The following is a 26,470-nucleotide window of genomic DNA, read 5'->3' as shown; positions in this document are numbered from 1 at the left end:
CAGATATTGGACAAAAAGTGAGTTCAATCTAAAAGAAATCATTTCAACTAAAATCGTTATAAAAAGAAATATAGCTAAATTATTATATGACCTTTTTTTTTTTAAAATAAATACAATAAGTTGTTTTGTTCAATTTGTGCAAAAAATGTTCAGGCTAAATTCATCTTCTCATGTGTATCTCCGGGAGCAAGATTTTTTTAAAGGTTGCTATGTATTCTATCCAAAATAAAATTGGAAAAATTTGCATTTGTTTTCATTTCGTCACAGATCAGAAAATAAGAATGATCCTTACGAAATTATTTGCCTTATAAATGATAAATTTTGAAACATTTCTTCAGCTTATGGTATTTATTTGATAAAAATCGTTCGAGTAGGTACTCCGCTCTTGATAAAACATGTCTAAGTTAGTGTATGGGGTCAAATTTGTCAATTTTATATGTTATGTCGTGCGACGCAATACCGTGCGTAACGTCCCATACGCATGATAGGAACAATGTATTGTGTTATCAACATATGTGACTAAAACATAATCATCAAAATTTCTATCTTCATCTCTATTGGCACTGTTTTCTCTCTATTGGCATATCTTTATTATATATTCAGCATAGCAATTACTTTTGTTCTCTATCTGTATTTTGACTGTCTAACGCAGATGGTGAAATATCTCCGAACAAATGATACTTTTTAAGCCTAGATTAGGGTAAATATATATTTATCATTAATATTTTTGATAGATAAGTGTACAGTTAAATTGGCGCAATTGAGTTCCAAATATTGGCGCAATTGAGTTCCAAATATTGGCGCAATTGATACATTTGGGAAACAAAATTTGGCGCAAATTATACCCCTAAAAACGGTAATTGGCGCAAAAGAACTGATGCCATAGTATGTTAGTCGATTAAATCTATAAGATATTGTGTCCGTACTATAACCTCGAGGAGGCTCGCGGGTAAAAGATTTTCAGAAAAAAATGAAACATTTACTTTTCATTACAAATTTTATTTATTACCTTAAGTAGTTGTTACTTTATCATATGGTACAAAAATCATTCCAAAAATTCAATTCTTGTTGGCTCCAGGTGACCTTTAAAATGTAGATATCATGGAAAAAGCTAAAAATTATCTCTCTTTGATGCAAAAATGTCATTTTTTGGCTCAAAATTGAAGTATCTTTTTTTACTCATCCGTGACCTATATTTTTTTATTGTTGTTTTCGAATGAGCTGTACATAAACTAAATAATTGTAAAATTTAAGCGATTTCTGTGATTTAGTTCTTTTTTTATTTCGATATTACCGCTATTTCTCCTATTAGTTCAACAGAAAAAAGGACATTAACAAAAATGTATGCCTCTTTCGAAGGCAGATTGTGAGCGTAAATGAACGGTGACCCCATTTTTTTATTTCATTTTTCTATTCAGGATAAGATAAAGTTAATTTATAGAAAAATATAGCGAAATCCTATATTAAATAAAAAATTTGATTTAGTCCCGCGAGCAACAAACTTGATTATCCGAACTTATATGCTATTCTAAAAATTGTTTGCACAATGAGTGTAACAAGTTAAGTTATGAATGTGAGCGTTCGAATAGGGAGTTAGGGTTACTATTTTTTTTAAATCTTTTTACGTGCAATAATGGGCCAGGATCGACTAAATGGACTAGCACTGATGCACGTGCATTACAGTTTAGATTTAGAACTTGATGTGATCGTTGACATGTTTGCACGCAGGCATCCAGAAAAAAAGAAGTTAGAATCAATTTTATAAATCATATGTAACTTGTGTATTCTATAGTTGTAACTATTTTCATGATATCAATAATATGATTTAACCATATTTCTATGACCTAGTCACCCTTGAGGGATATTTTCAATGATATCATCTCCTCATTTTTTATTTGTTTATTAGATTACATTTGATAAATACTCATACACAGACATATTTAAATTTTATTCTTCTTAAGTCAGAATACAAATTAATGAACTCTCTACAACACTTTTTCTCACAACAATACTTAGTTATCAAGAATTGTGACTTGAACAAATCACTGCATGTACTCTATCTTTTTTTCACAGATCATTGCATACGCCCGAAAACTTTTATTATTGCCAGCTTACCCCATGTATGTGCCTGGTTTCTGACATGAATTGTATAGAACCTATTTCAAACTAATCTGATAATAAATTGAATGCATTTCAGAATACTATAAATGTAATTTTCAGCAGGAAATCATTCCAATATTTAAGATTATATAAATGATCCACTCCTGACTGTCTCCACCCAATTTCTTACTGTATGCTAATTTACCAATGAACATTTAAAATTTGTGTCTCAGATGGCACAACAGTATTATCTCCAATCACATATCTAATATAATTTAGCTAGTTTATGAACTAGAAGTGTTTTTAACAAAGCCATATTTGCAGATGTTGTATGTATGAAGAAACCAGTCTGATGTATGAATTATCTAAATGTTTTATGGAAATGACTGCTTACAGCTGAGGTTTATATGACTTCCACGGGAAGTCATTGTTTTCTATACAAAAGACCTTTGTATTAATATAATCATAGCATTTACAGGTTGAACTATCTTTTTTTCAGACCTTTTAATTTCTAAAACACGCTGAATTCAATAGATAAACATACAAAAAGACAACACTGTTGGCAAAACAATAAGACAAAATAGTACAAAAAATGTTTAGAAAATATAAAATTTGAGCAAAAACTTTTTCCAGCTGTCAGAACATATGTAGCAAATGTATGCTTCCATTCTCAATTTTATTGGCATTCTTGCACATTTGTACATTAAAGTACATTACGGGTGCGTTTGGAATCGTCGCTTGTCTTTTCTCCTTCGTCTGGCGTTCTTTGAAAGTCGTTTATTTGCGTTTAGTTTTTTCACAGTTGTTCCATTAACTTCTTGCAGTTCTACATTAGGCGTTTCTTCTTTCGGAACAGGTTTATACCTTTTCTTCTGCATTGAGCGTCTTCCTGATTGATAAAAGCCAAAATACAGGTAGATATTATATTAAATTCACATAAAGAGCCACATTATACAATCATGTTATGAAAAAAGTTATGATAATAATTTTTTTTCTTGGTATCAAATAAAATGAAATGAAAGTATATTTTTGCCCGAGCGATAGTGATTAGGACAGTTAAGGTAATTTTTATGTCCGATGTGTATAAGTGTAAAGTGATTCTGTAGGCTCTTTAATACACATCCTTTTTTGTTTGTAAAGAAGCCAACAGGTGGCACTGATTTTTCAGAGGGAGGAGTTTTGAACAGCCATTATGAACGGTTGTCGTTTCTAGGTCAAATATGTCACTTTCGGAATGCACAACACTACAGTCATAGTGAATGAATTTGTAACACCATGTGCATCATTTAAGAGTTTGGAAGTGTTTTAAGTTAACATGGTTAATGAAATATATACAATGCATGCCATTTTGAAAAAAAATCATTATTCTGTAGTAGTCAATATACGCATGTTGAAAAAAAATGGATTTAGAGCTTGGATTTATTCGAAGTAAGGCGTCAAAGAAAAAAAATATAATAGCCTTTCAAGACGTCATAATTATTTGGACTAGGGTTTATTCATAAAGCGAAAGAAGCACGTCATATAAGAATTGTTTTAAAGGGGAAACTCTTTTAGTAATAACATTATACTGGACTAATAGGGACCTTTTTTATTTTTTTACTTGTAGCAAGAAAACAACTTCGAAATTCTGTGAAACCATTTTTTCTTTTTCTTTTCTTTTCTTAAAAATATAATAAAACCTATCTTTTCACAATTTATTTCAAAATTGTATCTCTTCGAATCCATTTTCTTTTATGCACCCAATGTTTTTTTTTCATTTTCTGTCTCAAAAAGTCCATACTTATGATCTAATTTAAAATAAATGTCTAAAAACTCATTTAAAAATTTTGGTTTACTGAGGAAAAAAACCCAGATACAATGTTTTCAGTTCGGTGGAACAAACATTATTAAAACTGGTTGATCTTATTACCTAATAAATCTAAAATTAACAAAAGGGTTATTAATAGAAAACCAAAGCATGTTTGTAAAATATGTAAACAAATATTACATTAACTATAGCACGTAAATTCACGGTTTCATTTACAATTACGAATTATTGATTAAAAAAAAAAACTGAAGTTAAAACTTTCAAATGTCTAAAAACAGCAACAATAATCATTTAATCTTTTTACAAAAATGTTTTAGGCGTGGATCAGTTTGTGGAAATAATTTGATACAGTTGAGTACTGAATTAAATTATATAAATGTCGGAGAATATAACTTAAACACGCTTATTAAAACATTAAAAAGTTCAATAAGATGTTAAAAAGATATGCTCAATATTTCGCTAAGAGAAAGTAGCTTCATCAGGCGTTTGCATGTATCAAGGTGAAATCGGATGCAGGAAAAAAAAGATTTGCAGCTTAAACTACACAAAGTTGGAGTAAAAGTTTAACACATTTATTAATGTTCTATATAAAAGAAAAAAACCATCTATATTTTTGTAGCTTAAACTTTGCTGAATTTGACCTAAAGTTTAACATTTTAATTTATTAATGTTCTATAAATTGTATGCATTCAAATAAATTGAATAAACAAGATTAGTAAATTGATTTGTTTTGAAATCTTTTTCTCGTCTCTCTGGTTGAGTCCCTAAGGTTCAAGAGTTCGTAACTGATGCATCCAAAATCTATATCTCTCTCTCTCCTTTGGTTTCCTTGTGTGTCCCGATTTTTTTCTTCAATGATTTGAAATCTGAATTCATGCCCTCCTCTTAATAAATGTCTTGATGTTGGTCAATTTCTATCTTTTGTATATAAATGACCGATGGTTATTGAGTCGGATGTTATTGGCGACTTTGCAGTACGTACAATTGCCTCTTCCACATGATTAATAACCTCTTTTATCGATGTCGCTTGAAAAGATACCTTAGATATTCCAGAATATCTTTGAGCTTTTTAGGTCTGCGGTAAGCCAGAACGGGAAGTGATGGGAAATTCTCTTTTAAAGAAGGATCATTTTCATAAAGACGCCAATGTTTGTGGACAACAGACGGAGGAATTGTCAGATCAGGATGAAAGCTGACAACAAACGGAAATTTTATTTGTCTTCTTTTTGTTATTCAAGTAGGTTTGTTCGGACTTTTTCTTTTGCTTTACCGAAAGCTTTCGAAACAATTTTGTTCTTATAACCTTGCTACCTGTAGTCGTTAGCAATGCAAGGCTATCATTCGGTAGCACTTATCTATTTTCACACATTTAAACAGACATTGACTATACCAGATTAAACTCAAACCGTTGAAATTAATGTTTGTAATCTTGATATTTGTTGGTAATTAAAAAAAGGCAATACAAAATCACATAACATCCTCAGAAATTAGGTAATGGTATTCGGATTTTGTCTAATGCTTCGTTCTGTGTGTGTTACATTTTAATGTTGTGTTTCTGTTGTGTCGTTGGTCTCCTCTTATATTTGATGCGTTTCCCTCAGATTTAGTTTGTAACCCGGATTTGTTGTTTTTTTTGGTATCGATTTATGAGTTTCGAACAGCGGTACACTACTGTTTCCTTTCTTTATACAACAGCTGAATAACAGATCGATGAAGTTCACAATAACTAAACACAATATTTACCTTTCTGTATGACATATTTTGTCAACTCTAATGTTATTTCAATTTTTCAATTTAAATGCTGTAATATTACCACCGATGTCACAGATAATGAGCTTCAGATGTGTGTGTGTGTGTTGTTTTTTGTTTTGTTTTATATATATTTATTATATCGATCATTTAAACACTGTAATATTCAAAGATTATCCACGGTCGAAGTATTTTTTGTTATATACAATTTAAAATTTGATTTTAAATCAGATCAAATCAATTAATAGATATAGGAAGATGTGATGTGGATTGAGTGCCAATGAGACAACTCTCCATCCAATTTTTTTTTTTATAAAAGTAGGTCAATGTACGGCCTTCAACATGGAGCCTTGGCTCACACAGAACAACAAACTATAAAGGGCCCATAAATTACTAGTGTAAAACCATTCAAACGGGAAAACCAAAGGTTTAATCTATGTAAAAAAAAAACGAGAAACGAGAAACACGTATAAATTACATAATCAAAAGACAACTACTGAACATCAGATTCCTGATATGGCTATATACTCACTACAATTGATAAATAAAACTAGTACCATCAAAACAGATAAAACTAGAAATCCCGCCAAAAATGGTACAATCATATCATTTGCTTCTGCGGATTCTAAAAATAAAAAAGTTAAATCAATACATGTTTCAATTGATATGAAAAACATCGCTCTTGCAAAACTGTTCAATTGACAAAAAAAAAAAAACTAATAAATTTCGTGTGAATCTAATATAAAACATTATGTCAAACAGAACAAAATGGTAAATTCTACGAATATATTATTTTCTTAAGTGCTTTGCAATTACGCGCTTAGTGTGCGCTAACATGTATACTATAACTTTGATAAAAGAAATGTCATCGTCTACAGCTTTAAAATGTTTAATGGACTTCATTTTGACAAAAGATTGAAAAGTTACCAAACACAGCAATCAGTACCATCACTTTTAAGCATTTAACACCGTGTCCCCCACCCCTCAGACCTCATAAAATACAGCGGATACTAGTAACCGCTTTGGTATCTTCATCCTCTTTATCTAATGCTAGAAAAAGGTCTAAATGTAATGCAAGTGGGTTAGAACAATTAACGCCAAAGAGGAAAGAAAGATACCAGATGGACATTAAAACTTCGAAAATAAACTGACAACGCCATAGCTAAAAAAGAAAAAAAGACACCCAGACATGTAATAGTACACACGACACAACATCGAAATTCAAAACTTAGCAACACAAACCCCACCAAAAAATGAGGTGCTCCGGAAGGATTCACAGATCCAACTCCTCATGTGGCACTCGTCGTGTTAAAAAATGTTTGCCTTTACCTCTTTTATCAAGCTTTAATTAAATATTCCATGCACATTATGACAGGCTGACATGAGAAATAAAACGATTTTTATAATTTAATCAATTGTAAATTCTTCAGCAAAACGTACTGCGAGAACTTTTAATTATCAATATTTGTTTCATTACAACAAAAGTATATGTTGTAGACATTTTTTTTTAGTGAAACGTTGATCCAAATACGGCTGCAATAACTCATTATCTATGAAAACAAATAACATAGTGTACAGAAATTGTGTCTTTATTAAATAAACAAAAATCAATAAGTATTTGGCAATAGAATGGCTTACCTTGAGGTCGACATTGTGTATTATTCATGGCAAATATAGATATTAGCTTAGAACTAAAACTACAGGTTAATTTGAGGACACGAAAACACTCGGTTATGACTTGTGGTAATTCCAAAGTTCCATAAATTTCAGCTCGATATAAACCACTGGGAAGTTTTGAAGATTGAGTATTCAAGCTTTTGTCCAAAGTAATTGTAAACTTATCATACTGAAATGTAACAAACAATTATACAAGTTTGTAATTTATAGTTCAATTTGATAAAAAAAAAATTAAGAGATTAACAAAATACGAACAATAAGAGAAAACCCAATAAAACTACTTTTAGAAAAATGGTCGTACTGTAAAAGTAGTGCATTGTATAAACAATTAAAAGTTACGAAATATTCCTAAAAGTTGTGCCATATACAGCTAAGATTAACATACATTTTTTTTTATTTCTGTTATTGTTTCTTTTTGCGTGGTTTGTGCTAACTTTGTGTGTAGTTGTAAAGAAACCCCGACAATACACACACATTTATCTTATAATTGTCTAAAAAATATTTTTAGATTCATATTTTATTTTATTTTAAACAAAATGCATTAAAAGATGCTGCCCTATTAAACAAAAAAATAATATGTATTTCTTTTTTAACGACCACGATACCTATTAGTCGTTTTAAAACCGAATATATTCAGACATTCTTTTGATCCTAATGTGTGACACATGACACATTAACAAGAAGAGAACAGGAAACGAGATCTTAGAAGTACAACCATTACATTTCATAAGTGTTACTACTTGCCTCCACTATACCAGAACAGTTTTGTACTATTGGGTAAACCTTATCCAAAGTCAGATTTACATCGAGGAGGTTTCCATTAATGATATGATCCGATGCTTGCTTATTTATCATTGCCCGGTCTGAAAAATTATTATAATAAAGAAACTTCGTTTTATGCGTGTTGTCTTTTAAATGTCACATTTTGCAGTAATGTAATCTGCACAAATTTTTTAGATTTAATTGCTATTTTCATACACTCGTCTGTATTGTTCGTTCTGTATAAGACATCTTCACATACTTTTTTTCATGTAGGGTAGTGTGAATGAGTTATTTGTACAAAGGACTTTTTTTACGGACGCTATCACGAGTTGGTTCACCGTTATGGAATGTCTGTTATATGGATGATATCGGATATGTTCCTTATGTCGTAACTACAATCCCGTTCCCTTTTCAAGAATGTGACCTACCAAATTAGACTTCTTATCTTTATTTGTGACATTGTTACAGATTGTGTCTGTTTGTTTTGTTCACGCATCATTATCAATATTATTAAAGGAGTAAGTTCAGGAAGACCCCTTTTTTGGCCCCAAAATATAGCAGTTTTAAAAAATTGTTAAAATGTAAATTTAGTTATTTATTGGACAGTAGATGCTTCTGCTACATAAATATGGCATGTTTTTTGACAATACAATGCCCATATATCGGGTACTAGAACCATTAAGTCATGCTAAATTACTGAAATTTTAACTATTCTAGCATTTTAGTTACATTTTAGACGGTTTTCGTGTAAAACAAAAGTGGTCGCAGTCGTGTTCATTGAGGAAAAAAAAAAACACCTAAAAAGTAAATTTGTTCGGCATATTTTTCATATTTGAGCTTGAATAGGATCGTTTTTAATGACTAAATCAGTTAAAATCTTTCACATAAACCAATTGATTCAAATGAAAAAGACACTTAAGTGTTTAAAAAGTGGTCAATATCTTTCGTCAGATGAACCTGAAATATGAGGCCAAAATCGGCCCTTACCGGACCTACTCTTTTGACGCGACTGTCATATAAGTGAGAGGTTAAGCGCTGTAAAACCCGGTTCAATCCACCATTTTCTAAATCCATCACCGAACTCATTTTTCATATTTTAAATCTAACTTTTTAGTTTGCCTGGCCCAAAAGAATAAAATGAGCCATCTCATCACTTGGCGTCAGTCGTCTGTTTCGACCGTTAACCTTTAAAAAAAATCTTCTCTGAAACTACAGGGCCTAATGAAACCAAACTTGGCTTAAATAGTGCTTATGGTATATAGTTTTAAAACATATGACACCACCCATCGACCAAGATGGCCCCCATAGCTTAAAGTCATATGAAACTAGTGACCGTAAAAAAAGAATGTTATTCCAAATCTTGAACCCATGCATACAAACATCATAAACTAGTCTTCTGTGCACAATTTTATCATTTTTTTCCCGCATACATTTTGTATAATCGTCAATTTTTTTTGTTCTCAATCGGTCAGTGTTGTTGTGAAAACATGGCAGGTAATTAAAGTTCGTGTTTTGATGCCTAGGTTTAACGATTGTCACCTGTTTGTCAACAATCAACAAAAAGCATGGATATTGAGCACGTGTTTAACATGTACAATCAGATAATAGTTTATTTTAAGGACTTAATTGTATCGCGTATTGCGATCACTGGATTTTCACGAGATGGGTCACACTGAGGTCCCTTTGCCTACGGAAAATATGTCGGGGAATTGCTTCGAGGAAGCAATCAAAAAAGTAAACTTCATCTAAATATAAACAAAATAAAGAATTTTCTTAAAAAAAGAGTATATGGAGATAAGTTTTATAATGAAAACTATCCATTGAGTTATAAAAAAAACATATGCATTTTTTTTTTATTTGAGGTTTCTTATGACTTTGGCTTATTGCTCTATAACTAAAGCATTTAGAGGAAATTTGACGATGCATACATGTTTATAGTAGAACATAGGGTTTAAATACAAGTTTTGTCTATTGTTATTGAACAGTAATAGATAGAGAAAATCTGAAAGGAAAAATATGTTTAGAGTAATGAGATGTACTAATTATCCATATATAGGTCAAAACTGTTGGACAAATTCTTATAGGAGCTGTTGCCCTTTAATGAAAAATTTTACGATACTTTTTTTCATTTTTGCTGTTTATCATGAAACTATGAAATTAAGAGAGAAACAATTTTTTCTGTTATTCCTCATCATGATAGATAAAAAAAACCTATCTAAAACCTTAAAAATGATCATCAAGGAAAGATCTATTAAAGAGTCAAAAACACTAAACAGACTAAAAGATCAGTAATACAAGATCAACAAAACAGAGATTTTTGTCATGGTCTATTCTCGTCTACAATGTTGAAAAGTTTTTTTCATATTCTTATAGACCAAGGTGAGCAACACAGGCTCTTTAGAGCTTCTAGTTTTGTTAAACCGTAATATCAATTTTTTTCTCATTACTTAACCGTCAGTTTTGCACTTTACTTACCGAAAATTATTATATCTTTTTTAGAGATGATATTTCCTGATGACGACTCAAAATTATACCAGCACGTGAAACTTTCCTTCATATCTATTTCATCAACATGTTTAATAGTAAGGTTAAAGGAAGGTGTCGATTCGTCGTTTTGCATTTCATATTTGTCTTCCTTTATGCACTTGTTGTCGGTACAAATGTCATGATCGTCAGAACCTCCAGTCCACCGCTTTAGAGCCGAACTTTTATGTCTATCATATCCTGTTACACGACACACAAGTTGTAAATCACTCCCTAGTACAATACTGTTCGTAGCAATGATCCAGTTCACTATAATAGAACACAATTTTATAAAAATTGAATATTTTTTATAGAATGATAACAAAAAAGGAAGTTTTCGAAAATGATTCAATGTTTTCAGGGAATACTCAAATTACGTTCAGGAAAAAAAGAAAAAGGACATGACTATAAACATATTAATCTAGACTTTCCTTGAATTCAATCAAATTTAATTTAAATACAAGGAAAAAGTTTCATAATCAAAGTATACAAGGCATGTAAAAAGTAAAATCACAAAAATACTGAACTTAGAGGAAAATCAATTCGGCAATTCCATAATCACATGGCAAAATCAAATAACAAAACACCTCAAAAACGAATGGACAAGAACTGTCATGTTTCTGACCTGGTACAGGCATTTTCAAATGTAGAAAATGGTGGATTAAACCAGGTTTTATAGCGCTAACCTTCTCACTTTGATGTAACTCTGTAATTTTGACCTATAGGAAGTGATTTATAGCTTTATACATGTACTGTAAAAAAAGGGCGAATTGGTGTGATTACCCATGTGACAGCTCTCCACAATAGACGAAACTGATACAGAAAAGTCAATGCATCTTTATTGCTAGTTGATAATTCAATTATAGACGAGCAATCAACAAGATACATACCACTGTATTCTAACTTTGAACGCAATAAATTTGATTTGTAATGCTTTTTAGAATAGAAATTTTATTGTATACGGACATACAAAATCATTGGGCACGTATGTTCATTTGGCGTTACTTGAAAATTTATTATTATTGAAAGTTTCTTTGCTTCCTTTAACTGAATTATTAGAAATATTATCAAAATGAAAATTGTCATGATAAACAAAGTTATCGGGAATTTAAACATTTTTCCTTTGGTGTGATTTTATTGCTTAATATTTGAAAGATCATAGACAAGACTTGATACTCGAAAATATCAGGCAATAAGGTCATGTTTCAGAGCAGCAATGCCATGTGGTCAAGTCCGTCAGCGTCAATAAATCAATGAAATGTACGCCACCTCATTCATACTACCTAACAACTATCCAAATAATTTGTACCTGTAAAAGAAGTGTTACTTACTATTTAATTTTACTTCATACTCTCACCAAAAATAAAATGGAAGAAAATTACCGATACAAAGAATTATGTCATTTTATTTGTTTGATACTGATTTCTTCAGCTCGTTCTCACGGTTTAACTTGATTTTCTTGGTCATAAATTCATTATCAAAACCGAAAATGCTATTATTATGTATGCAATATAAAACACCTAAATACAGATACAAAGATAACGTTAACAGTATTTGACAAAACCTTTCAGAATAGCTGGTCCTGAATGATCTTCTACTACGTACTATATTTTGTCGTATGATCCTAGCGTTACTTATGAGTCGTTTGTAGACGACACGGGCGTTAGGCGTACAAAACTATCAGCCTGTTATAGTTGACCTGTCAATTATCTATACTATTAAACGAGAAGACCTCATTTTGTGTGTCGCTTTTCTTCCTTCCACGAAAAAATAATCATCGTGCCTCTGTGTTCTAAAGGTAACATGCATAGTCGCATTGGTCATCCGTTCTTATGATTGTTCAGAATGAGTTATTTTGGGAGAAAAACGACAAAAAAAGGAGTCCGGATGAAACATGCACAAGTACAACCAATCGTATGATAGATAACAGAAATGAAAAATAAATAATCCAAGCAGAGCGTTCTCCATATCATGGTGTTTAGATCGCAAGAACCTCAACTATTATACCTCCTTAGAGAGGACAATTATTTTTCGCGTTTATCTACATGTGAACTACGATTATACTACTTCTCTGTATTCTGTGTACTGTTTTCTTTGAAATGTTAACTATTTAAGGGGTCATACATTGTACCAGTTGAATATATATTAAAATAAATAAAACATGTGGAAACAAGAATGTGTCCATAGTACATGGATGCCACATCGGCACTATATTTACTAAGTTTCAAGTTGATTAGACTTGAACTTCATCAAAAACTACCTCGACCAAAAACTTTCACATGAAGCGGGACAGACGGACGGACGAACGAACGAACACACGGATGCACAGACTAGAAAACATAATGCCCATAAATGGGGCATAACAAATTATCTTTGAAAGTGAAAGTAGTGATTTTGCAAAAATGAAAGTAGGGTAGAGATTAGAGGGAGGAATGACCTTTTTCGGGTCGTCGGGATCTTGTGTTTATAAGCTCGGAATTTGGGGATTTATACTTACGGGATCCGGGAATATATTTTTCGATTTCGGGATTGCGGGATATGAATTTCTTTAAATTCTGCATCTCGGGATTTTATGTTTAAAAGCCCGGGATCTCGGGATCAGGACCCCTCCGACCACCCCACAAATTAGCCTTAGTTAGTCTTAGTCATTTATACAAGATTCATATCGTACCATTGGCATGTTAATAAGGCTTTCAAAAGAAAAGGCACTGACGGATTGTCCTAGAAGCATATTTTATTAGACTAATAATGGTCTATATATAAGCAGTTACATTTATTTCATGCTTGATTTAATTTGACTTTAACCAAAAGATACATTGTAGCAAAGGAGAAGAATAATTGTTGTCTGAGGCCAGAAACATGAAAATAATTGAAATTAACAGAAAGGAATCAAATATCGGGCTTTTGATACCTTTTATGAAATTCTCCATACATAATTATATCTTTTACAAAAGATCATCCTACAACAGTTCACAAGCTTTATACGCCCGCGATTTCGCGGGTGTGTTCTAGTATAATTTAAACTAACCTGTCACCTTTGTAATGCATCCCGAAAATATCGATACCAAAATAAATACTAAATATTTATTTATAATTATCCCTCTACTCATTTTACAGCAGTTCAAATTACCTATAAGAAAGAAAACAAATAATGATTAATACCGTCAGGGATGAGGTAATTGAAAATGTAATGGTAATTAAGTGTAATGGATTACAATTTTCCATGCATTTGAATGTAATGTGTAATTGAACATTTTTTTTAATTACATGTAATGGTAATTTGATTGATTACAATGAGAAAAACATGTGATACTAAATTTCTTTTGAATTACATGTACTTTTATGGTGCTAATCATGTTAATGATAACAAATTAAGTAAAACCCTGTAATAACTATCAAAAAAGTTTTTAACATCATTAATTTCATAAAATTATGTTTACTCCTACTAATCAAACAGCAAATCATAACAACTCATACAGTTGCCCAAAATACCGCCATCTGCGAAAATGACCAAAAAAACCCACTCAGTTTGACATTGATTTCAGTTCATAATATTTAGTTATGCACAAAAATAACATTCATTTCCGTTTTCTGTTCTGGTAATAGAAGATACAATTTGGTTGAAATGCACTAGAAATTAACGAATAGGGGGAGATAACTCTGCAATTTGCTATCATTCTTACCAATTTTCTAACCAAGTTATTTGATATTACCAGACACACACAAACGAAAGACTAACTTTTTTAATTCAGGATGATGGTTAATATTAAATAGCATGATAAGCTCGGTGGGTTTTTTCATGTTTTGATTTTTACCTAAATTGTCTGATTCTTACACAGACTGGCACTAAAACATTGTATGTGGTCAATATAAGATTTGATAAACAAATTCTTAAGAATCTGAAAAATTTAAAGTAAAAAAATATGTGCGCGAATCATACTATTGCTTGACATAAAGGGGGCGAAACAAAGAAACTGCAATGTGTATTGTAGCTTCCAGACTGAACTAAACATCTTTCGACTTTTCTAATTGTTTGATTTGTAGCTTCATTATAAATATTGATGTAGTAAAAAGACCTTGTATTTATTAAATGTAAACCATAAAAAAAAAAAAAAATTAAAAATTTAGACAAAAATAAATATAAAATGAAATTATGAAAATTGAAATTTCAAAGAATTAAAAACCAGTAAACACATTATAAAACTTTACTTCTTGATAGCTTAAAATTGCGTTGTTCATTGTTTAAATGCATTAATTCATCAAATAAGAATAATTTTCAACAAAAATCCATTAATACGCAACGACTCTAGTTACAACTAGACTGCCCGAATAGCTTGAATGACTAGTTCATTTTTCATACTAGGATGACTTAATGCAAGAGCTTCTGATGACGACTGAAAAGAAGCTACCATTATATTGAAACTTTTCTTTCCACTATATAGATGATGTCATTTCACTGAATAGATCAAAATTTGTGAAAAAAGCCTCAACAGATATTGTTTACTCTATCACGTATCTTGAAATCGACGATGAGGGTTGGTTGAGAACAAGTTGTACGACAAAGAGATGAGCATAAATCAACCCATAAAAACACTCCTTGCAAAGTTTCGTTTTTTGCCCGGCTTTGTCAGATGATTTTGATGTCCCTTTGATATATTTCGTTACTCTTCAAGCAGTAAAAGTTTTAATCATTGTAGATGATTGTCAGTAGTTAAATGTATCACAATAAAGGTTCTATATATATATATATCACTGTGAGCAAATTAAGTTATTTTCCCGGATATTTGTCTTATTGCATTAATCTACTCCTTTTAATGTCTTTAAAGTAAAATAATACCAAAGGGACAATCAACATCTCAAACCATGAATCAAATAAACATAATTAAAACCATGAACTAAATAAAATCCAAGAGACGAACAAAGGTCCACAAAACACAGCACGGCATGAACACGATCACTGTCTAAAACGGCGAATGATCTTATGAGGTCAGGAACGTATTCAACTTTTCCATATTTTTATTTCACAACTGACTAACATCTAGAAATTGACAATGAGAGTCGGTTGAAAACAAAACTTTACGACAAAAGAGATGATTTCAGCTTTCCAATTGTGAACTTTCCATTTCTAAGTTGCAACATTCCAGCAGCACCTGCATACGATGTTCCGGTGCATGTATATCCTATCATGATTTTCTTGATAGAGGGTTGCTGCTTACAATAAAGCTATTACACCAAGAGTTCCTAATGGTGAAGTTGAAATCATCCCTTCTTAAATTTTACGGACGCCATCACGAGTTGGTTGACCGTTATGGAATAACCGTTTCACAGATGATATCGGATATGTTCCTTGCGTCGTAACTACATCCCCTTCCCTTTCATGAATGTGACCTACCGAATTAGACTATTTACCTGATTTGTTATAACATAAGCAAAACGACGGGTGCCACATGTGAAGCATGATCTGCTTACCCTTTCGGTGCACCTGAAATCACCCCCAGTTTTTGGTTGGATTCATGTTGCTATTTCTATAGTTTTCTATTTTGTGCCATGTGTCATATTGTTTTTCTGTTTGTCTCTTTCATTTTTAGCCATGGCGTTGTCAGTTTGTTTTCTATTTAGGAGTTTGATTGTCCCTCTAATATATGTCGCCCCTCTTTTATATTGTTTTACCTACACAATGACCTGCATTTGTATTTTAAAAGCTTATGTTGAAAATACTCCAAGCATCTTTTATTCAAATAATTAAAGAGGTTATAATTCTACACACATTTATATATGTCAAACACGATTTTAAACTAAATAAGAAGCAGCAGCATCATATTTAGTTCGTTTACATCCCGCTTTAGACAACCAACTGTTTCTAAACAATGTTACTTTTTTTCAATGTTGCCTACGATTTAGTCGAAAAGTCATGTTTGCATTTAAACATGATTACAAAAAGTAAATAAGTTTAAATGCTTAAAAAACACATTTTTACCTCAATTAGCTCGTTTACATTGTTTTCGAACTTTAAATACCCCTTCTGTTATTATGGAAAATCATTCTCCACCCTGATATTGACAATTAGCGATGTGCTATCTTACCATAGAATAACAAAATGATCGCTATTTGCAGATGACAGATTTTATGGCATCTTAAAATTACAAAACAAATATTCCTTGATCAAAAACGTATACATTTATCTATTTTTTTTAGCATACAAATATCAATCCCCCAAGATATATTTTACTTTGGAACAATTTTTTTAAGGATTTGTGATGAATTTCAATTTTCGGGAAATATTGCGCATGTAACCTCTTATTTTTTGTTTGATGTTGAAATAATGTATCATGTTATATAATATATGATATGATCTTTTGGAACATTTTATGGTACAAGAATTAGAAAATAACTTTTTGTTTAGTAATCGCAAAAATTGGAATGTTTTTTCATAACCTTTGACTTTGATTTAACAGAAACTGCAGCGTATGATTTTTTTACAACCGGGCAAAACAGAAAGTACAGATTATTAGCTTTCGAATGATATATAATACAGCTCTGTGTTAGGTGGGTGCATTAAAGTCGTTAACTAAGCGTCTTTTTGAAATAAGTCACTCACCTATTCTGAGTTGTCAAAATACCCCTTAATGTATTGGCAAGTTAATAGGAACACATTTCCTCTCCTATCAACACATCTTAGTATCTAGCAATAGCTGCGCATCAGCTCATGCCGAAACAAAGTGTGCAGACCAGAGAGTTGCAGACTAAATGACTAAACCTTCAAAATACTAATGATGATCAAATGCAATGCTAAATCTATTGTAAGTTTAAACAATGTTACATGAATATTTTACACATGTTATATATTCATGATATATACTGTTATGATGAAATGATATTTTTTTTATCATGAAATTTAATAAGTAATTTAATCAATTACTTTAGTAAAGTAATTGCAATTTGATTAATTACATTGAAAAAATGTGAAATCAGTGTAATTGATCATTTTTGAAATGTAATGTGTAGTTTAAATAATTACATTTCAATGTAATTGACCCCAAGTCAGATAGACGATTCACATTTGGCATCTGTCGTCATCTGTGAAACAGATACTCATTAAAGGTCAACCAACTCGTGATTGCGTCCAAAACTAACTCTATAAAACACGAAGAAGAGCCATACTAAAAATTCACTGACCGCATGAAGTGATAAACTGAAACACTCCACAAGTGACAATCGTCATGTTGCTCTTTTAAGTATAACTCCGATAACAAGTCGATTTTGCATTTGGTGATGTCAAAATCAGTGAAGTGATTTTGTGTGTAGAAATTAAAACATATTCATTGTTATATTTGACACCGATTTTTCAAAATGGCAAGTCTAGTTATGATGGTTCCCGTGAAACTTTAAAAGATGTAACGTCAACGAAACCAAAATGACAAGACAAATAGGTTCAATATTTTCATACTTATCAGCAAACCCCTTTAAGAAAATCATAACACGAAAAGCATTCTATAGAATATAGTATCAATTGAGTTATGTATAAATCACACACACACATGCAATGCTAGGATTTGCTTTATAGAAGAAAACTCATAACAATAGTTGAGATCATCCTTTGTCGTAAATTTAATTCTTAACAAAGCATTTTTGTCAGGTTCTAGGTGTTTATCAAGATATGAAGAATAATTTTATTAGCCTGAGATATCTTATATTTGAATTGAATGAGATATATGGCTTTCTCTAATTCTAACCATATACCTGACCTGTTAATTATCTCTGTTTAATTAACGTGTGGTTCATTTAATTTTCGTTCGTTATTGGTCAAAATTCGAATATGACGTCTTATGTTCTTGCTTTCTTTTGGATTTCCTAATATGACGTTATGAAAAAAGTCGGCTATGTCTGGTGACGTCACATAGAAAGAACACATCTTTGTGCAGATTAGTCAGAAATAAAGATTTGATTGTCTGCATGCGTCTTAAAATCATTAAAGAAACAGATTCCACGACCAAATCTCGTGCAATACGATATTTATCTACTCTCGGCAGTTAAATTTGTAATATATAAAAAGCTCGGCGACTATTGCATTTTAAATATTTAAAACTCAACTGTCGGGAGTGGAAAAATATCGTGTTCCATTTAATGCAGTGGTAGAATTTTTATTTATCAAATTCACATAATTGTTAACCACTTCTTATCATTTATATAGTGGAAGGTGCAGGAAAAAAATCAGCTAACTTTTTAAATTCCGCCTGAGACACTTCTGTATGAAGTCAACCCTCGACAAATGTAATAAAAATTCGACACAAAAAATAGCATATATGCTTGATATGGAATGACCGCAATTCGTCAAAAATATGCCATCTGAACGTAACAAACGTGTTGCAAGAAGAAGAAATTCAAGTGCTTTAATCAGAATAAATTGATAAAATAATCCCTAGGATTTGGTCTATTATGAATAAATAATAAATTATGCTGGTCAGAGTAATTTAACAGGTGATAGCCGGTTCAAATGGACACTCATTATAATAATAAAAAAAAAAAATCCAAGACAAATTCATTAAAGGCGAGTTCATTAAACTGACAAAACTCTGTAGACATACAACACACCCATACAACACACAAACTAGATACAAGCAACAGTGGTATACCGGTGTTGAAAAATCGTTAATCGATTGAGAGAATATACTAGTAATAAAGAAAAGAACAAAAAGGTGTACCAGATAGTACATTTTAAATTATACAATAACATCAATTGTCAGCTAATAATGTTGAACCGTTTGTTGTTGAAAAATCTCTCTGGATATTTTTGCCACAAAATTAAAATTTGTTGAAGAACAAGAAAATTGACAGAGAATTATCATTTTTGATGAATTTATGGCACAAAGTGATAAATTTTTACAACGGTAAAGATTGTTGAAATCCTGATTCTTCATGAGTATCACACAAATGTCATGACTATGTTCGTACGTATAATTGTAATTAATGTATTATACTACAATTTCAAAGAAGCTCCTTATTTACAAGTCAAACTATACCTGATGAGTCCGTCTACTTTATTTATAAATAAGATCAAGGTAAGAAAGATAAGTACTAATTTAACCACACTATTCTAAATCAATTATTCTGAGTCAGCACATTAATGACATTTATAAGATTTTCTAATAACGTTACATATCATTTTATCTGTTCATTTAAAAAATACAATTTCGAACTATTGAAATTTATTGTATACTTTTAAATGAGTGGTAGGACGCTTGGGTGCGTCACAAAAACTTAAATTTTAGTACTTGTAGCTTATCGATATAACAAAAAGGTGATTACAACAAGATGTAACCGATGTACCGACTTTTAAGTAGACATTGGTTATTGATTTTACCCACAGTAGTTTAAATTTATTATATCAAACATAAAAATAACCATTGCTATATAATGATAGTTTTAAAGAGAATCATGACACACCAATTGTTTTCTTGATCTTTAAATATAATCTAAATTTTATCATTGTTTCAGTTAACTGATATTACAGATGTAAACTCTTTTTGTTTTCATTTAAGTTAGCCTACTATTTTTGCCCTTTTACTTTAACATATTCCTTAGTACAAACGTCTCCATCAGGAATTGATATGTAATGTTAGGTTGGGGTTTAATATGGGTTTATTTTCACACGTAAAAATTAATCCTGATCAAAGATTATTGTATTGAAATGTTAAAAACCGTGCCGACAAGAAAATACTTAAAGTTGTCATGAATTATACATGAGGGATGAAATGCAAATATTTGAAGACATCAACATTTGTTTTTTTTTTTTATTTTAAAAGTAGTCGCACAATTTTACTGAACAGTCGAATATACGATATTTTTTAACATTATTCAAGGAGTATAATGGAAAGCTTGAATAAAAAAAAAAACGTCACTCATTGTTATAATTGACAATGGTTGTATTACTTAATTGATTTTATCTTACCAAATGTGTTCTACCAATGACAATTCGATATCGTAATAAGTTATACAGATAAAATTGTAATGTCTTATTTTCTGTCCGTCTTGGGCTCCCTGAATCTTGCCCTTGTGTGTGTAAGAAATATGGTACTTGAATAGAATCCTTATTCAATACAGCTTATAAAAAACAATGTTTATTGTGGCGGATATTTTATTTTTTCAAATTTACATACTATCCGAATTTTTAAAACGGTAAAATATCTGTTTGCAAGGTTTGTTGTCTTTATCACAACACTAATGTTTCATTCTATTGATATCCTCTTTCCTCATTACGGTTTATCTGTAGCCAGTTTTAGTTCATTTAAATGTTTTGGAGTTGAGTAAGTCGTCCATTATCACTGAACTAGTGCATAATTTTGTTAAGGTGGTATGGGTGTCTTCCTCCATCTTGGATTGTAAAATACAGAGAACCAAAGGTCCAGATTTTTTATCAAGTTAGCAAAATTTGATGCAGGAATGCAGATATTTAATGTGAATTTTTATTTAAAAGAACTAATTCATAAGAATATAACTTATAAATATTGATATTTTTGCAAATGATGATTATTTTTGGTTGTTTTCAAAAATAAATTAAATTGGCATTTTAAGGGAACGTAACTCTAAAACTGTGCATTTTCTGAAGGATTCTACATAGAATTTTTCTATTTTGTATTTAAGCCGGAAAAAACGTACGGTGACCTATCTTTTCTTTTGATATTCTCAAAGCATTGTCTGAAAGCTATCTTTTCCTTAAGTATTTAACAATTCTATCATTTTGTTTAGTTTCTAATCACAAACTTGTGTTTTTTCCTGTATAATCCATACAAAATTTGTCATTTTGTCACGCCCTGTAGCTTGAGAAAATGCGCGGTGACCTATCATTTTTATAACATTTTTCAACATATATCAATAGATACTACATTTTGGCAAAGTATGAACTAATTCTATCATTTTTATTTTAGACTCCCATACCACCTTAAGGGGCCAGTTGAATCATGTCTTTGGGTGTGGGACTTTCTTGCTGTGTTGACGACATTGAATTCCTTCAGTTGTGATTATGCGCTTTGGTCGGGTTGTTGTCTCTTTGATACATTCATCATTTTATTATCAATTATATTTGCTATTCCTTTTATCTATATCTAATTCATGTTGAATTTCTTTCTAACTTATGAACATTATGTGCCATTTGTTATGTTTTGTTGAACATTCCGAATGAAGAACCAAATGCATCGTTTAATCTATATTTTCTGGCCCTGTTTGAACTGTTAAGATGCATGCACATGTTGTTTGTAATTAAACGAAAATAGGTTCTGTAGAAATGTTTTAGACACACAGGACAGCGTTTATTTGTTTATATATGATGTCAGTTTATTGTTTTCTCAGATGAATGTATGAATAGTCATGATAATACCACGCTAATGAAAATAGAAGCAATGAAAGAAAAGTGGCCAATTCCAAAATTTTGGTAATTTGTGACATTGTTTTGAGTTATAACAATCAGGATTATACCTCTTTTCTTTCGTCAGAAACACTTTTTTTCAGGTAGAAATATATGTGCAGATAATTGATTCAATGTGAAAAGTAGAAAAAACCAAGCGTATGTACTTACAACTGACTAAAGACAATATATAGACTCATTTTCAGCAAGTGTATAGTTTGTTAAAATTTATGACAACTTAGCAAACGTATGTAAGAATCAAATGATCTCAACGTATGCTCACTGAACCGTTTGTATCGTTTGTGGTAGAAAGGAATGCACTCTCAGCTATCATTGTATATTGTAAGTGATTTGTTGTAAATCAACAATGCATTAACGACTGTTATATATTACTTTTATTGATCAACTGATTCATATCTAACCCATATTCCACTAAATAGTAAATGTGTTCATCCAACTTTGAAAACGTGACAGTATATTACTTTCATGTCCTTTAACCTTGTGATAAGAGGTATCAACGTATTGTAAAACATTTATTGGATGACTGATAATATAGAGTATATAACAAGTACGAATATGGTTTAACAAATAGCGTTTAGCCCCCTCTAGTTTTACATGTAAAAGGATAAAGTTTTTCTAACTAAATTTCAGTAGAGAATAAATTAAGGCATGAAAACCAAGGGAAATATAAACGATAAGAGGAAAACAAAATGAATCAGCAAAAATACTGGACTGCAACAAAAACAAATGCCAACATACATTAAAAATAGGACAATTTCATAACTTCTGTATTCATGAAAAGGTGCATGATATTTCTAGACAAAATGGTGGGTTGACCATGGTGCAACGGCTAGCTAGACATCCGTTTATATGGCAGTTTTATGTTGAGAATACTGCTAAAACGATAACACTACGTAAAAGGAAAACAGTAAAACTGTCTATATAACAAATTGAATCAAATAATGAGAACGTTTAAAATAAATAAATTTACCTTCCTGTAGCAATAAGTCCTAATATCAAGAAAATCATGCAACCCTCACGTTGATAAAGAAGTAAAATGCGTATACACAATGTGTGATTAAATGTCTTTCTTATTTTCTTACTTCCGTGTAAAAATTATGCAATATCATACATACATGTTTGTAGTTTGTGAGATAGGTTTGTATATAACATTATTGATTTTAGTCTTTTGATAACTTACCTTTAAAAGTTCAAACAAATACAAATTTGTAATTAATACACGATCTACGTCGGAAAGGAGTCCAACGCATGCAAATACCCGTTAACATGTATATTCATAGGTGAAAGATTTTGAGTGTCGAAAGATACAAAAAGGTACATTCAAGGTCATTAGTCGAAATGAACTTACAAAGTCATTGCTAAAACGATTAAGACAAACACATATAATAGTTCACTAAACAAAGATAGGAAACTTAGCATCACTAACCCCATGTAAACTGGGATTGTTCTTACGTGCTCCGAAAGGGTAAGTAGGTCCTGCTCTACCTTTGGCACTAATAGTGTTGCTCTTGTAATCACAAAATAAAGTTAACTGAAGTATACCGCTGTTCGAAGTCCATCAATCGATTGAAAGAGAAAACAAATCCGGGTAACAAACTAAAACTGAGAGAATCACATTAAATATTAGAGAAAAACAACGAAACGACAGAAATATTAAAGTACAACAAAAAATAAAACGACAATGCAACACAAACAGAAACTAACTAACCCATAACAATTGACGTTTTCCCGACTTGGTACAGGACATTTGAAGAAACAAATGGTGGGATGAATCTGGTTTTGTGGCTAGCACAAACTCACGCTTTTATAAGTCTTTATAAGTTATTCTTCATTACAATGTTATTTGATTATGGACTTTCCGAATTGATTTTCCTCTAAGTTCAGTATTTTGTGATTTTACTTTCTGATTATTTAATCAATCTGATAGATAGTGGTTAAGATCTACATTGCACTGATACCAAAATCATTTACAAAATCACGCGGAATTTAATCATCTACTGGCATGTGGTTAAAAAGTACTACACTGTCTAATGAGTAAAATTATGTGTTTACGAGTCTGAACTAAAAAAAAACATTATATTAAAAATATATTAAGTAAACAACATTTTACTTTTAACATTGTACACGGCTACCAATCCAACTTAGTCATACACAAATAATATGAAAACAAGTGTGATAATCCGACTTACGAGTATGCAGTAGAAGTAATAAACAATCAAGAATTGCTATACATTTACAAGGTAAGTCAACTATTTATATCATAAGCTTTACATTTAAAAAAAACCCCAGAATTTCATTCGACCCTTTAGTTTGTTTTCCTTCATGTGTTGTCACAACTTTGTTGTACATTGAGTTGTATTTCTACTACAGCTTTTCTCCCGGTGACTAACAATACAATATTGTGTTATTTATTAATAAGACACGTTATGCATGGGTACTGGTACATTTATTGATCGGTGTGAAATATAGATTAATTCTAGAAAACAAAATACCTTATATTAGTACTATTTATCAAATTATCGCAACAAAATTAAGAATGTATGGTTAAGAAGGACCATGTATGACTTAAAAGTAATTGAATTAGTTAGATTGATGGCCCTGATGTAAAACCAAGATGGGCCAAGTAATCTGCCGCCACAAAGAGGAATATTAATGTTGCATATAAACCCCTATCTGTTCAACAAAATTTTGTAATTGTCTTAGCTTTCTTAATATTTCACCTTAAGTTGCAAGTAGAGCTTCCCCCGTCCCCCCATCCCGGTCAAAGCACTTCTGTATTGACATGATTTATCATTGATATGGTCATCATTAGAATTTTTGAAATACGAAGGCTTTTCTACCTCAAAAAAAGGGAAAATATTAACTTAAATGAATTTGGCAAAACTTTCAGGACTTATTTTTTATCTTTATTTTCATTCAAGCGTCACTGATAAGTCTTTTGTAGACAAAAAGCGCGTCTGATTTCTTGAAATGCTTAACAAGGATACTATATTATTGATCCTTAATTCTCAATGACTCCAAGACAAACATAGTTCAAAGTTGTCTGAATATATAAATATATATATATATATCTTTCAGCAAAAGTTTCATGTCTGCAAACTTTTTTGTTAGTTAAAACACTAATGACAACAAAAGCACTATTTTGTTTCAGAGAAGTGTCCAGTGCTTTTCCATACGTTTTGATTCGAGGGAGTAAGTGGTGGTCTGACACGTTATAGCTAACAACTACAGTCCTTTTATAATCCATACGGTGTTAGTATGTATAAAGTCTGCATTGAGTACTTCTATTGTAATTATCCGCAATGGTATGGATTAATTACGATTACACATTTTATAGCAAAGGATTTCATTCTATTCAAATCAGATGTCACTTCCACCGTCTGAAACTTTTTTAAGCACAGTGTTGCAGTTCAAAGGTTTATCAGTATTTTTAACTTAAAATTTGTAATGTAGATCAGTTTTATTAGAAAAATCTAATGTCAGAAAGTAAGGAATAGTTAGAACGATAATGTCAAAACATTTCCAGCTGGGTTTTAATCTCTGGTAGAAATTCGTGTGAACGAAGACCACCGTACAAACTTCAACAATAAGAATTCAGCCATGGTTCAATTTCCAATGACCGTAGTACGTTGAATTACATTCCTTGCCATGTTTATTGATGTATATTAGATTTTTACATTGCAATACTTTCCACATTTGATGTTGAAACGTTTTCTTTTTATTTGAAAATTAATATTTAAAAAGAGCCATTACCTAAAGCAATTGAACTAAAAGTAAATAAAGGATGATTTGGGAATATAAATATGGTTACTACATTCTTCTTCCAACATGCCATGAAACCCCATGCTTAAGTTGGGCGTCTATTTAGCTGTGTGTGATTTATTAGTATGCAGCGATGTCTGGTTAAATGATGATGGAATTCGGAACGTTCAATTCCGATGCCTCGTGAAGTAAGAGTTCCATATAACATCTCTTACAAGGATCTGCAGATGGCCTGTTACGAGGGGCAATTTCTGCCCCTATCCAACTCATCAACATTTTCTAGTGGCAGTCCTTATTTTCCGACCTTCATCCCAGACGACCCTTATTGCAGGACCTTCGTTTTAAATTTGCTTTCTGCATGAAAATGTAAAAAAACCCACTTGTCAGAGAAAACAACAGAACCAACCGAAAATTCTGAAGTAGAACAAAAATCCAAATGACAATGAAACACAAACAGACACGAACTATAAGATTACAACTGTCATTTTCCTGACTTGGTACAGGACATTGTAAAAAAAATTGTGGGTTTATTGTTTGCAATATACTTATATAGGAGTATATTGTAGACAGCAATGTACAATTTCCAATCAGGCTATCCTTGCTTCTCTACGCAGAAAGAAAATTCAAAACGAAAATCTCTTATCAAATGGCAAAATAAAAAGCTCAAA

General features: G+C 31.2%; 1 long non-coding RNA gene across 1 annotated transcript; it reads right to left on the bottom strand.

Moving 5' to 3' along the window:
- Positions 1 to 1,935: 1,935 nt before the first annotated feature.
- Positions 1,936 to 23,129, bottom strand: LOC143074750 (uncharacterized). Its single transcript, XR_012978057.1, has 7 exons — positions 23,011 to 23,129; positions 13,647 to 13,748; positions 10,571 to 10,888; positions 8,078 to 8,196; positions 7,295 to 7,502; positions 6,189 to 6,281; positions 1,936 to 2,989 (listed from the first exon to the last, which is right to left on the bottom strand). It is a non-coding gene; the product is annotated as an uncharacterized LOC143074750 (long non-coding RNA).
- Positions 23,130 to 26,470: the final 3,341 nt, after the last annotated feature.

The sequence above is a fragment of the Mytilus galloprovincialis genome, chromosome 5, assembly GCF_965363235.1.
Source record: "Mytilus galloprovincialis chromosome 5, xbMytGall1.hap1.1, whole genome shotgun sequence".
NCBI lineage: Eukaryota > Metazoa > Mollusca > Bivalvia > Mytilida > Mytilidae > Mytilus > Mytilus galloprovincialis.
Note: the sequence above shows the minus strand (reverse complement) of the source record. Positions and strands in the feature narration are given on the sequence as shown.